This window comes from Tamandua tetradactyla, chromosome 6, assembly GCF_023851605.1.
Source record: "Tamandua tetradactyla isolate mTamTet1 chromosome 6, mTamTet1.pri, whole genome shotgun sequence".
NCBI classification, from domain to species: domain Eukaryota; kingdom Metazoa; phylum Chordata; class Mammalia; order Pilosa; family Myrmecophagidae; genus Tamandua; species Tamandua tetradactyla.
This window is the reverse complement of record NC_135332.1, coordinates 52,026,578-52,040,989: the sequence shown is the minus strand read 5'-3', so window position 1 is coordinate 52,040,989 and position 14,412 is coordinate 52,026,578. Positions and strand designations below refer to the sequence as shown.

General features: G+C 41.6%; 1 protein-coding gene across 2 annotated transcripts in view; it reads left to right on the top strand.

Annotated features, from left to right (window-relative positions):
- The first annotated feature begins 10,749 nt into the window (after positions 1-10,749).
- FAM222B (family with sequence similarity 222 member B) overlaps positions 10,750-14,412 on the top strand; it is an 86,907-nt gene continuing 83,244 nt past the window's right edge. The window contains exon 1 of one of the 2 annotated variants that reach the window (XM_077165317.1): positions 10,750-10,861. The gene's annotated coding sequence lies outside the window, so the exon portion shown is untranslated. Of the gene's footprint in view, positions 10,881-14,412 lie in introns of both variants that reach the window. The other variant, XM_077165319.1, reaches the window with a different exon arrangement.

The following is a 14,412-nucleotide window of genomic DNA, read 5'->3' as shown; positions in this document are numbered from 1 at the left end:
TTGGATAGAGCCGCCGAAAAAACAGCGAGCGGAAGGGAGGTAGACTTGCCCAACCGAGAGCGGAGACGCGTGGGATGTCGGAGGTGCGGCCCGAAAGAGGCTCTCTGGATCGTGGCAGAGCCTGAGTGCTTGATGCTCGTTTTGGGTTCCCTTACACGTCGTGTTTTCTTCTCTTGCCAAAGTTTTGTAAAAGGCTCTTCTAGCTCTCCCGCCTGAAAGACTACATCTCCCACGAAGCCAAGAAGCAGAAAGCTTCCTTCTTGCTCCTGACCTTACTCAATTTGGAAAACCTCTCAAGTTGGAGGGAGAACCGTCGTGTGCGTGGGAGCGAGCATTATTCCGTCCGTCCTCGTGGTCTTTTTAGTCCTTTCCAGCCTCAGCGCTGCAGGATCCTGTTCCCAGTTCCACGCTGGCTTGGTCTAGCGGTCGGCGGCAGCCTGGTCTTTGCTTTCTGCGGGCCCGGCGTAAGGAGTGGTCAGTGGGTGAGTGTGGCCTCCTCCAGACCACCCCGAGGTAGGAGTTGGTGTTCCCGGATGGGCAGCAGATGTGAATTCCTCACCTGTAAACCCCGGTTACTATTTCTTGTCTGAGTTCATTCCTTTCAGGAAAACAAACAAACAAACAACAACAACCAAACAAACAGAAGACCTGCAAAGAGAGAAGAAGCTGCTTAGCTACCTAGGATCTCACAGCCATCTTAGCGGCTTAAGGAAGTTGATTTACCTTGGTCGATTTGTAGCCTTGAGCCCTCCTCACCTTCTGAAGTGCCCCAATCAGACTCCTGAAACTGAGACTTAAATCCTGCAGGGAGTAGGGGCATGGGGCATATTAAGCTTCTACAGTGTGTAAATCCAGTCTTGGTGCTAGGCATACAGCAACAAGACGGACAAAAATTTCCATTATGGAATTGCATCCTGGAGGACTGAAGAGGGCGGGGAGACTGCCGTTAAACAATACACAATGAAATATTTTAGAAATTCTATGGTAAGAAAAAAAATAGAGTAAAGGAGAATTGAGATTATGGGGGTGAATGTGGTTATAGTTTAAATTGGGTGGTCAAGTAGGCTTATTGAGAAGATGACATTTAAACAAACTTGAAGGAGTGAAACAAGTGGATATCTTGAGGGAAGAATGTTTCAGGCAGAGGGAATAAACAAGTACAAAAGCTCTGAGGTGGAAGTAAATTTGAGGAATAACAGGCTAGTAAGAGTGGAGGAGAATGTAGATTAGGTAAAGTAGGTAACTTGGCCAGGTAATTTGGGACTTTGGTTTTTACTGAGAGTATGGGGAGCAATTGGAAGGTTTTGAGTAATGGAGTGACATGATGTGACTTGCGTTTTAAAAGTGGTAAAAACAATAGCAATTATGAATCTTTTGGAATAATTAAAATGAGATAATGGTGGTTTAGACCAGGACCTCCCATGGAGAGGAAAGAAGTAGTCAGATTCTGAATATGTGATGGATTAGATGTCGGATGGGACACTAAGGAATCAAGGATTTTTCTTTTTTTTTTTTTTTAACCTGAGCTACAGGAGGGATGAAATTGCCGTTTATGAGATAGGAAAGATTACAGTAGAGTAGGTTTTTTAGAGAGAGAATAGGAGGGATTTTTTTGGACATGTTATTAGATATGTCAAGTAAGGCAGGTGGAAAACCCTGGAAAGCAGAGGAGAAGTCTGGGTTGGAGATATAAATTTGGGATTTATAAACTTATACATGATCGCACCAAGGAAGTGATTTGCAAAGACCAAGAACTTCTAGACTATATGGAGGTTGGAGGTCTACCCTCAGGTAAGGGAACTCCAACTTTAAGGGACAGGAGGAACCTACAAAGAGACTGAGAAGAAGCAGCCTGTAAGATAGGAAGTGAAGAAGTTGTTTCCTGGAAGAGAGGAGTAATTCGCTAGTCACATGGTGCTGTTAGAACAAGTGGGTTGAGGGTTGAGAATTAATCACTGGATTTAACAGTGTTCCAGTTATTAGTGTAAGTGGTTTGAGCGAAAGCCTAATGGAGTGGGTTTAAAGAGAATAGTTAAATGAGAGGAAGGAGGTGAACTAAGAAATTAGAATTTAACAAATGACTGTGACTACTGACTCTCATGTAGATATTTCTTTTTAGAGTCTAGTGTTTTAGAGTAGCCAGAAGGAACTACCTGAAGTTGTTGAACTGTAATCCAGTAGCCCTGATCTTTGAAAATGATTTTATAATTATATTGCCAAAATAAAAAAAGTCAGTTGCCTGTAGCCAGAAGGAACTACCTGAAGTTGTTGAACTGTAATCCAGTAGCCCTGATCTTTGAAAATGATTTTATAATTGTATTGCCAAAATAAAAAAAAGTCAGTTGCCTGTGTTTGTATGGATCTACATCTGGATGTTTTGTTTTGCTCTACACTGTCTTAGTTAACCTACCTTTATTGTAAGTCTTAACATTGGGTAGACTGCAGTACTAGTACTCAATAAGAGGGAGATGTAAAGGGTATGGGATGAAAGGGTTTTTCATTTCTTTTTCTGGAGTAATGCAAATGCTCTAAAAAATGATCACAGTGATGAATACACAAGTGATGATAATGTGAACCGTTGATTGTTTACTTTGGATTGTATCATGTTTCAAGATATCTCAAAAATACATTTTAAATGAGCTATTTCCTACAAAAGAAAAGAATAAAATTTAAAAAAAGGAAAAAAGAAAAAACAAACATAAAAAATGAACTTTCTTTAGAGTTAAAAATAAAAAGTAAATAAATTTAAAAAAGGAAAGAGAATGGGAGGAAAGGAATTGAAGACACCAGCATAGACAGCTCTTTTCCAGAATAGCAGAGAAAAAGGGGCTAGTAGAAGAAGAAAGAAGGAGTAAGGGAAGTGGATTTTAAGAGAGGGTTTCATTTCCTTCTTCTTCTTCTTTTTTTTTTTTTAAGATTGCGATTTTTGTTTGCTTATGGCAGTGAGCCAATAAGTAGAGAGGAAAAAATTGATGATAAAGGGCATAGGGAGAATTGTTGGATGGAAAGAACTAAACTGCCAGCCTGCTGTTGGAGGCTTAGTGTCCAGTGAAGTTCTGAGTGACACAGGATGACAGAGAGCCTGGCAGCTAAATACACTGATGATGTGCAAATGGCATCAGGCTCCAGCTTTCAGGCTGCCTGCTCTGTTAGTGAAAGGAATAGCCCTTTTGGTACATGATATTCTGGATGTTCTTTGGGCATATGGGTGCCCAGAGAACAAGATGCCACTAAATATGGGGGATGGCCAGTGATCAGAAAAATATGAATATTTTTTGATGCACAGGTAGGTGAAATGCCATTTCAAGCAAAGCACAGTTAGGGTAAAAGAAAATTTTCATGGTTAAACAGTAAGCTGGTGAAGGGTTTAATTACATGAATGCAAAAATCACCCAGGGAGCTCATACCAAGTACTATAGTGCTGGCAACAGATAATCCTGTGGAAGAATCCCAGTGATAAGGCAAAAACTAAGGGGAAAAAGTCAAAGTGTTTTCTTAATTCCCTTCTTTCTTAGGGATTTTTCCTCAAAGAATATTGTGGAGGAATTTTGTATTTAGTGAGATTAGGAAAAGCTAATCAAATGAAATTGATACCAGACTGTCTGGGTTCATATTTCGGCTCTGCCACTTATTAGCTGTGTGAGTTTAGAAAAGTTATTTAAACTCTCCAAGCCTCAGTATCCTCATTTGTAAAAATAGGGACGATGATACCATAGCTACGGAGAATCATAGTTTCATTTGAATCCGGGACTTAGAAAATTTAGATTCTCAAAAAAGTTTTCAGCCTAAGGCTAACAATTTTACCCCTTCAGGGACCTTGTTCCATGAATTATCGTTTCTTTTCTGTATAGACAATGTCTCTTGCTGTATCCTTCCCAACACCATTTATTTAAAAAATGCTTACTCTCTTCCATCAGAAAAGCAAAACAACAAACATTCTTGACCCTATATCCTTTTCCAAGTAAGTGCCACTTTATCTTTCTCACCAAAATAGTACAGTGAAGTTGGGCAGGAGAAGCAGATGGATTCCAGAGATTTAAGGGAATGGGATTGGAAAGAAAGGGGCTTAAAACCGTCCAGTGGCCTCGTCTTGCAACTGGATTAATCAGAAGTCCTTACCTCCATGCACTGAGCCCTGCTTATTTCTCCTTCTTTCAAGGCTTTAGCCACACTGGCCTTCATTGAATATACTGAGTTCATTCCTGCTTCAGTGCCTTTACCCTTCTACTTCTGCCATGTATATTCTTCTAGATCTCGTTTCTGTATCCCACGCAGGTCTTAGTTCAATTGTCACTTTTCCTTAGAGAAACTTTTCTTCACAGCATTTATCACTACAAATGATCCTATTTAACAAATACCTGGAATGCTGCGGGAAGCTCTTTATTGGTCGTCCAGTCTTTAGTTTTACCATCTCCCCACAATCCCAATCTGACCAAGTCATCTCCTTGCTTCACTGTCCTCACAATAAAGAATAAACTCGGTAGCATGGCTCTGGCTTACTTTACCATTTCCTTCTCTCGTCATGCCCCTTCTCCAGCTGGACTGAATTTCTTTCATTTCCCTACTTGCCTGTGTTCTCTTTTACTTCCAGGTCTTCCCACAGGCTGTTCCTTCCAACATTGATTAAATCAGGGTCTTTTTTTCCTCTCATGATGAGGCAGTTTATAATATAGAGATTGAGCACGGAAATTTTAGCAGTAGGCATCCTGGGTTTGACTCTCAGCTATTTACTAACTGTGTGACCTTGGGCAAGCAACTTCTCTCTGCTTCAGTTTCCTCATCAAAAAAAAATGGGATATGTGGCACCTGAGACAGAGTTAGAGCCCTGAAGCTGTAAAAGTCAGCATTACCCCATAGAGCAGCGTTTAAAAAGTTGAAAAAGTGATCAGACTTCAAATACAGATATGAATGAAGCTGATCTGCATAGAACTAAGTTAAACCAGAGTACAGGGTAAAGGATGATATGGTATATATTTTAAAACCTCAACTTCTATGTGAGACCAAAGGAAGAGATGTTTATTTGGTACAAAATTTATATTTTTGGCAGTATGCTATCTAATTTAACTTAAATGGTCAGGTTATTAAAACACTATAATTACATGGACTCTTTTTATTTATTTATTTATTTTTACGTGGGCAGGCACCGGGAATCGAACCCGGGTCCTCTGGCATGGCAAGCATTCTTGCCTGCTGAGCCACCGTGGCCCGCCCTAGACTCTTAAATAGGGAGTGAGATCTTATTTTATACAGGTCAGTGTAATGTCCCAATACATCCAGAGTAATTTGGGCAGAGAATAAAAAAGTATTTGCAAAGTCCCCTGGAGTGATGGGGGAGAAAGGAGGAAATATTAAACTTCCGCATCTGGGAAATTCTTGATATTCTCACAAGCAGTGGGGACAACCAATTAATAGGCTGAGCCCTTGATCTTGGAGCTTGCACTGTGAAATTTATTCCTGCAGAGGAGAGGCTAAGTCTTCTTATAACTTTGCCTAAGAGTCATCCCCAGAGAACCTCTTATGTTTCTCAGATGTGGCCTCTCTCTCTCAGCCAATTTGGTGAGCTCACTGCCCTCCCCACTATGTGGGACATGACTCCCAGGGGTATAAATCTCCCTGGCAATGTGGGATGTGATTCCTAGGCATGAGTCGGGACCCACCATCATGGAATTGAGAAAGCCTTTTTGACCAAAAGGGGGAAGAGAGAAATGAGACCAAATAAAGTGTCAGTGGCTGAGAGATTTCAAACGAAGTCAAGAGGATATGCTGGTGTTATTCTTATGCATTTTATAGATATCCCCTTTTTAATTTAAAGTGTATTAAAGTGGCTAGAGGGAAGTACCTGAAACTGTGGAGCTGTGTTCCAGTAGCCTTGTTTCTTGAAGATGATTGTATAATGATATAGCTTTTACAATGTAACTGTATGAGTGTGAAAACTTTGTGTCTGATGCTCCTTTTATCTAGGGTATGGACAGATGAGTAAAAAATATGAATGAAAAAATAAAAAAATAATGGTGGAACAAATGTTAAAATAAATTGAGTAGATTGAAATACTAGTGGTCAATGAGAGGGAGGGGTAAGGAGTATGGTATGTATGAGTTTTTTCTTTTTTCTTTCTTTTGCTTGATGCAAATGTTAAAAAAAATGATCATGGTGATGAATATACAACTATGTGATGATATTGTGAGCCATTGATTGTAAACCATGTATAGAATGTTTGTATGTCAAGAGTGTTCATATTTTTTTTGTTAAGGTTTACAATAAAAATATTTTTAAAAAGCGTTTAGGGGGGTGTTATGGTCAGGTTCACGTGTCAACTTGGCCAGATGGTGGTGCCTGCTTGTCTGTTGCTATGAAGACATTTCATGGACTTAAATCATGATTACAGCTGCATCCACAGCAGATTGTATTTGTAATCAGCTAAGGGGAATGTCCTCTGCACTGAGTGATGCTTAATCTAATCACTGGAAGCCTTTTAAGGAGGATTCAGAAGAGACAGTCTTCTTCCTGCTTTAGCTGGTGAGCCTCTCTTGTGGAGTTTGTCCAGACCCTTCATCAGAGTCACCACCTTGTGACCTCCCTGTGTTAGTTAGATTCAGTTGTCAACTTGGCCAGGTGAGCATACCTAGTCTTGTTGCTGCGGACATAAGCCAATGGTACTTGAACCTCATCTGTTGCTAATTACATCTGCAGCCGGCTAGGAGGCGTGTCTGCTGCAATGAATGACGTTTGACTTAATTGGCTGGTACTTAAATGAGAGAGCGCAATAAGCAGCTCAGCATTCCTCATCTCAGTACTCACAGCTCAGCCCAGGCCTTTGGAGGTGCAGAAAGAAGTCACCCCGGGGAAAGTTGTTGGAACCCAGGGGCCTGGAGAGAAGGCCACAGAAACCATCCTGTGCCTTCCCACGTAAGAAAGAACCTCAGTGGAAAGTTAGCTGCTTTTCCTCTGAAGAACTAACAAAATAAATCCCCTTTTATTAAAAGCCAATCCGTCTCTGGTGTGTTGCATTCTGGCAGCTAGCAAACTAGAACACTCCCCTTCAGACCTTGGACCCTTACAATCCCATGGTTGCCCAGCCAGCCTCTCTTGAGAGTTCATTGAGGAACTTCATCGGAGTTACCAGCTTACAGCCTGCCCTACAGACCTTGGAATCTACATTCCCACGGTTATGTGAGACACTTTTATGAATTTTACATGTACAGATCTTTCCTGCTGATTCCGTTTCTCTAGAGAACCCTAGCTAATAAAGGGGGTAAGGAGTAAACAACCTGGGTAGATTGCTAATACTAGTGGTCAGTGGCGGAGGTGGGGTAAGGGGTATGGGATGTTTGTTTTTTTCTTTTTTCTCTATTTTTCTGTAGTGATACAAATGTTCTAAAAATGATCATGGTGATGAATATAGAACTATATGAGGATATTGTGAGCCATTGATTGTGTACTTTGGATGGGACTGTATGGTGTGTGAAGATATCTCAATAAAAATATTAAAAAAATTAAAAATGGGGATAATGATAGTACCCTTATAATGGTTATGATGATGATTAAGATAATTGATATTTGTAAAGTGCCCAGAACAGCGCTTAGCACATTAAATGCTATGTGTTTGTTGTTACCCCACTACACTGTAAATTCCATGAGAACATGGACTATATATATTGTTCACTAATGTATTTCCTACACCTAGAACAGTATCTGGCATATAGGAGGTACTCAATAAATTTTTGTCCAGCAAGTGCATAAATTAAAATTTTAAATGCAATTTTATTAAGATCTATTACATATTCACATACCATATAATCTCCCAAAGTATAAAATCAATGGTTCACATTATCATCATATAGCTGTGCATTCATCATCACAATCGGTTTTTGGACATTTTCATAAATGAAATTTTTAGATGTGGGCATATATTGTTTTTTTTTTTGTATGCTGTATGATGGGGGGGTCACATTTCATTCTTTTTTCATGTGAGTATCCCCTTATTGCAGCACCATTTGCTAAATTTTGGTTTTGTTTGTTTGAGAACTGCATTGGCCAAGAATCGAACCTGGGTCTTCTGCATGGCAGGTGAGAATTCTACCATTGAACTACCCTTGCACCCCCCCCCCCCATATACTTTTTGCTGATTGGGATAAAGTTAATGAATATGCTTCAGGTAGAGAAAATCAGTGCTCATCTCCTTTATCTCATCCCCATACTTGTATAGGAAGACACAAAATCCTCATGTAGAATCCATAAAATTTTCCCTTTAAAAGTGAAGATAGCTTTTCTGTTAGTTGTTACAAAAGTTGATAAGGAATCTTAGCCAGAATACTGGCCTTTCCATGGCTTGGGAAGAGCAAAACCTTTAAGGTAGGAAAGTATGAGCTGCTAGAAGGAATCATCTTAAATTCTCCTTGAAGTGCTTCTATTGGAGAAAGACAATCAGGAGAACTCTGATGCTAAGGGGCTTCTGTATTTTCTATTGCAAGTGATAGAAAACCTGGTCCAAATTGGGTCCAAGTCAAAAAGGGAATTTATTGGCTCACATAATTGAAAAGTACCAATTTAGGTCCACCTTCACACACAGCTTAATTAAAAGATCCAAAAGTGTAACCAAAATTCTGCTTCTGTTTCCATCTCTGCTCTCCCCTTCCTCTAGATTGGCTCTCCCTTTGTGGTGTCAAGATGGCTTCAGCAGCTCCAGATATTGCATTCTCATATCCAAGTCTGGTGGGAAAGAGCAAGAGACTTTCCCGGGAGCACAATTTTCTTTGTGCCTTTTTGACTGTGATTGAGTTATTTGGCCAACCCTGCAATAATCATTGCTGCCTAGGGAATGTGATGTGCTTATTGACTTGGGTCAGGAATATGTGCTCTATCCCTGGAGTGGGCCTCCTCTAAACCACATGGTTTGAGGATGGGTTAGGGTGGTTATTTGATTGACTATCACTGGATATAGTGAATGAATGCTTGGCAGGAAAAAAAAATCCACTATTTTTGCCCTTGGTGAGAAATTCAAGTAGGGAAATGGTTCAGAAGATCCAAACAGAATAGTTCAAATCTAGGAAGGCAGGCTTTTAATCATATAGACTCCAGGAGGCTTTTCCAGGTTGTATGTGGTAGAAGAGTTAGGAAGGTATAATCTTCAGGGTCAATTATGGCCTTCTTTTTAGTTACTCATTTATGAGAATTTGGTGATGATATTAATTTGTCCTTTCTGCTTTGCAGTTCCTCTATGATGGCAAATGTGTTCTCATTCCAAAGGGTAATACTTTTGCAAGTAATGCCAACTCTTTCAAGCCAGGAGCTAGCCTCTGTGATTGATCCTGGGCCCCACCCACAGGGAGTCCTGCTTACTGCCCACCACCCTGCTCTGCCAGCTATTGTCTTTTACTGTACGTATATCAACATGGTTCTGCCTAGGCAGCTCATACACTAGCCCTGTACTTCCGTGTAGACTTAAGTTTTCTAGGGCTTGAATTAGATGCCAATTTATATCTTGTTTTTCTACAGCAGCATCTAGCTATGTATTTAAAAGCCACAAGTATCTGAGAAGGAGAAAAGAAATCCTCAGGTTCTTAGGTGCTTCACTGAGAAAAAGGCAGAAGGGGATAACTCTTAGTTTCCTAGTGGCCTGAGAATTCCATTATAAGCAGTTGTAAGATGCAATCTTCATGTCTCCTTTTACAGAAAAATGAGTAATATTAGTGGCAGGCAGAACTTATTGCCTCCAGTATCTATTTCTGTGGCCCTCCATTTTCAGCATTCAGAACCTTTACTGCAAGGGCCTATTCTTGCTTCTTTCCAAACTGAGGAAAAACTTTCCCTAATCTTAGATTTAGGAGTTCAAACATTCACACCAGATCCTGGGATCAGGAGTAGTCTTTACTTTCCCTGGAAGTGGAGAGAATTTAACACTCTCCACAGAAAGAATGGAACTTTACTTTTCCCTCTCTTCTCACATCATATCTTGGTTCCTACCTCTCCCAACTCAGAATTGTGGAGGAAAGACCAGGGCTGTAAGTAGAAGGGAAGAAAGTCCTGGCGAAAAGGAGAGCGTTTAGTCCTCTATATGCTTTTCCCCTTGGTTGCACTACATTGCCTTCTGCTTTCAAGTCTGTATTGTTGAAATTCCAGGCCTCAATTGAGCCAAGGCAGCACAATGGCTTAGTGGTTGAGGGTCTAGTTTTCTTTTACCAGTTTGCCAAAGGGCCAGACACTAAGAGCCAGAAAGCAGAGGACTATAATTTAAGCCTGCAGGTTCCTTGATGGCAGATGTGGGATGCCTAGAACAGTTTTGTCGAATAAATAGTTTGTGCTTGATAAACAGACTGAACTGAGCAGTGTCCCAGTGCATTCTAATTGTGGTCAACTACTTGACAAGGTCCCCAGGGCCTTCTAAGCAGTCACCTCCTACCTAGTAGTGCACTCAGGGGTGTCAGTTACCTCTTAAGATAATTATCTCACTGCATTGTAGACGTGATCTTCTTGAAAGAAACCCAAATTTATTATCAGTGGTCACCTCTGGGCACCAGAATTCAGGCCGTTAAATCGAAGCAGAATCCAGAATCCTGGAAGTACTATAAAGCCAACAGATCCTTAAAGACCAGAGGGGCCGAAGCCTTCAATGACCCAGGCGAGCTACTCCAGGGACCCAGAGGTCCAGGGCGTCAGGCACTGAGGAAGACGTCCTCAGCGCGGGTTGCGCAGGCGCAGACTGTCGGAGAGGGCCCCGGCACTCCATGCTGCGCAGGCGCGGGAGTGGTTCCCGGTGAGTCCTGACCGCGGCGGTGGCGGCTGAGCGGCCGGGGCGTGGAGCTGCGGTGGTGGCGGCTGGCGGCAACGGAGCAGCCATGAGGGCCGGGACCAGTCACCGACAGTGAGTGGTGACGGAAGGGGTGAGGAGGGCAGTGCGAGGGAAGCGAGGTGGCCGGACGTAAGGATAGTCCGGCTTGGAGGGTGGGTTCTGCCCGTCGGGGGCGAAGGGGCATGGGGGAGGGATAGGCTGAGGTGATGATTGGAGAATTTGGGGCACGGGCGGCCACATCGCCAGCCCCAGAGCTGGGCAGCTTGGCGGAGGAAAGGGGGTGCACGCTGCGGGGTGAAGGAGCCCACGGGAGGGGCAGTGTCCCCCGTTTATCATCGTCCTTTCCCCCAGGAGCTTTTGGTCGCCTCTCCCTTTCCGCTCCTTTCAGCGGGTGGTAATGGGGGTGGGGGAAGGATAAAATCTCTGCTGGGGCTGAAGAAGCCAACTCTTAACCAGATAGGGAAGGGCTAGGAATAGTCGCCCAAAGTAATAGGCTGCTCTTGGTAGAGGATGGGAGTTGGAAACCTTCCGTTTAAAGCTGCAAAGGGTTTAGGGAGTAGAGCTAAGGTCTTAGAATCAGACATGTTCGAACCCAAGTTCACGATTGATAGGTGATGAATAACCTTGGCCAAGTCCCACTTAACCTTTCTGAGCTTCTGGAAGATAGAGTATTTCAACGGGCTATTGAGAGCATCTTATATGTGAACGAGATTGTTTATGAAAACAGTTAAGTGTAAGTACTATGCTGATGCTAATGTATTACCACCAGTATTACCCGGTTTTAGATCTTTCTGTTAATAATGGAATGATTGATTTCTTTGTCAAGCAAAATATACTGTTTGTAAAATCCCAGTAGGCACATATGTGCTTTCTACATAGGCACAGGAAATCACATGCAGAAATACCAGTTTGTTTTGTGATGTGCCAAATTAGCCAACAGACTTGGGTAAGAAAGATACCATACTCTCAGGCATTTTTACAAAATGGTGTGTAGCTCCTCACCCAAGAGGAAGGAAATAGAGAACAGAGGCCCCAATCCGTTAAATGCTCTCTGAACATAGCTCACTCAGGTTCCCTTGTAACACAATTGGCACTAATGTGCTTTATTATGAGTTATGGAAACTAGTTTCAGACAATCTTGGAGGGCTGCGCAGTGAGGAGTGTGCAACTACAATTTGTTATTTTTAAATTGTAGAAAAAGGTTTTCTTTGCAAAGCAGTCTGACAGCCCCAGGGCCTGGTCACTTTTTGAGGTCAGATAAGCATAGAGCAGCTTTCCAGCCCTACTTTTGTTACCCTGCTGGAGGAACCTCCAGGGTGGAGTGTGTCTTAGAGAAAGGTGGAAGTAGCTATGAGGGAGCCCAAGATGTGGCTAGTTCTTTCCTGGGAGGCCAGAGGAACACTGCCGGGGCTTTTGTTGTTATTGTTGTTTAGGTAGAGAAAGCAGAGGACAGACTTTGGAAACTATGTGTTCCCAAAGAGAAAAAATGGCCTTCTACCCATCTTTTTTTTTTTTTTTTTTTAAGAGAGGTGCAAATTCCTTTCAGAAGAACAGAAAGAGATGAATGCTTAAGCTTTGCTGGCTCTGGAGATTAAGAGCTTGAAATAACAAGGAGTTTTCTGGGTAATTGATGAGTGATTTGCTTTTCAGCTGAGCCAAGGTAGGGAGTGACTGTGCTAGACCCTTGGAGACTCACAGATAGGGAGAATGAATTATTTTTAGGAATGGGGAAAATGAATCTTGTCTGTCTGGTAAAATATTTTATCTCTCTCCTGGAAATGGACAGTGATATATCACTTTTTTGTTTTATTATTATTTTTATTTCATAACCATAAACTTAACTCTGCAACCCAGCGAGACTTGAAAGGGGAGGATAATGTAGAACCCAAAGAACTGCAGTGAGAACACAATGATAAGCTACTGAGGCAGACCAGGGGAGGAGGGGCACTCTCCTGAGCTACAGAAGGAATAGTCTGGTGGTTAAGACAGAACCTAAATCAAATTTATTAGATTTGTCCACAGTTGGCAATGGTGATCTTCTTGCTGGACCCAAAGTGCTCCGTGGCTTCCACAGTATTCATGCCCTTTTTCGCCTTGCCAAAGAACATGTGCTTGCTGTCCAACCACTCAGAGTCTTAACAGTAGAGATGAAAAATTGGGAACTGTTTGTGTTGGGTCCAGCATTGGCCGTGGACAGGATGCTAGGACCTGTATGCTTGAGGATGAAGTACTCATCATCATACTTCTTTGGATATGGACTTGCCACCAGTGCCATTGTGGAATCACCACCCTGGCACATAAGCCCAGGAATAATTCTGGGAAAGCAGGAACCTTTATATAACGAAATCCTTTCTCCCCAGTGCTCAGAGCACGAAATTTTCTGCTGTCTTTGGAACTTTGTCTGCAGACAGCTTGAAGGAGACATGGCCCAAGTGCTCGCCATTGAAGGTGATGTGGAAGAACACAGTGGGGTTGACCATGGCTGTGGGTGGGGGACTGCAGTGATTGGCAGAGGTATCTGCAAGGCCGATCATTTAAAGCTGTTTGTTCTAGTTCCTTGACTTTCCCAGTAAATTCCCTGCCCATAATACTGATTATTTTTAGAGGTTAGTTAAAAAAAGAAGGCATTTGTTACTATTGTCGTAGATCATTTCAGAATACAAATGTATTCCGTCTTGACTACCACATGCCAGATGAAAGAGAAATATAGAATGTTAGCGTTGGCCTAGCCATCTTAATTTATTTTTAGTAATTGGGCATTAATTTTAAATTTATTTTTATTTTTAATTTTGGCAAATGCATTTTCCCCTTTATTGGAAATTTTCATCAGGCAAACAAATCCATAAATGCCATCCATGTTATGTTAAAACGATAAGAGGTTTGTTCAACCAGTTTGTTCAGCCGTGATGAGAATTTCTGTTCCTTCCCTCCTTTTATTCAGTTTCCTATTTGTGGTTACTTTTTAGTAGTAGATGACAGTTACCAAATGAGAAGTACTTCCCCTGGAGGAGAAGGAAGGGGTGGTCAGTGCTTTGATTCCCTGTTGTGTGAGCAATCTGTCCAAACTGAGAGAAGAACAGCAGGGATGTAAGGATTTCCTGTGAATTCCTGACAGAAAGGGCTAAAATAAAAGGAATAAATTTATCCTTTTTTTTTCCTGATTAAATGAATCATTTTCTTTAAAAAGCATCTCATGCCTCAGGGAAAACTTTCTACAACATTCTATTTAAACGCAAAATTCTCTTTCTTGTTGAGAATATTTTCCTGAAGACAGAATTTTTGTTTTGTAAGAGCCCTTCCAATCTTGTGACCCATTCCCTAACTGAAGTCTTCTTTGTGATGTTTTCACTACAGCTAATTAATAATAGAGCACTTTTTTGTTGTTGTTGTTCCTAACAGGCAGGTTGATGACAACTTTAAAGGAAGACTATATATATGGGAAGATGTTAAAAAGGAAAAGAGGAGAGTGTATTTAAGTAGCAAGTGAATTTGTACATTAGACCTGATATTTGAAGAGTAAGGGATCAAGAGTGGACCTGTGGTTCCCAGTGGCTTCCTAAGTATCAGGGTTTGCTTATCAGTTTTTAGCACAATTGCCAGCCTAGAATAAATTGCTCAATAAA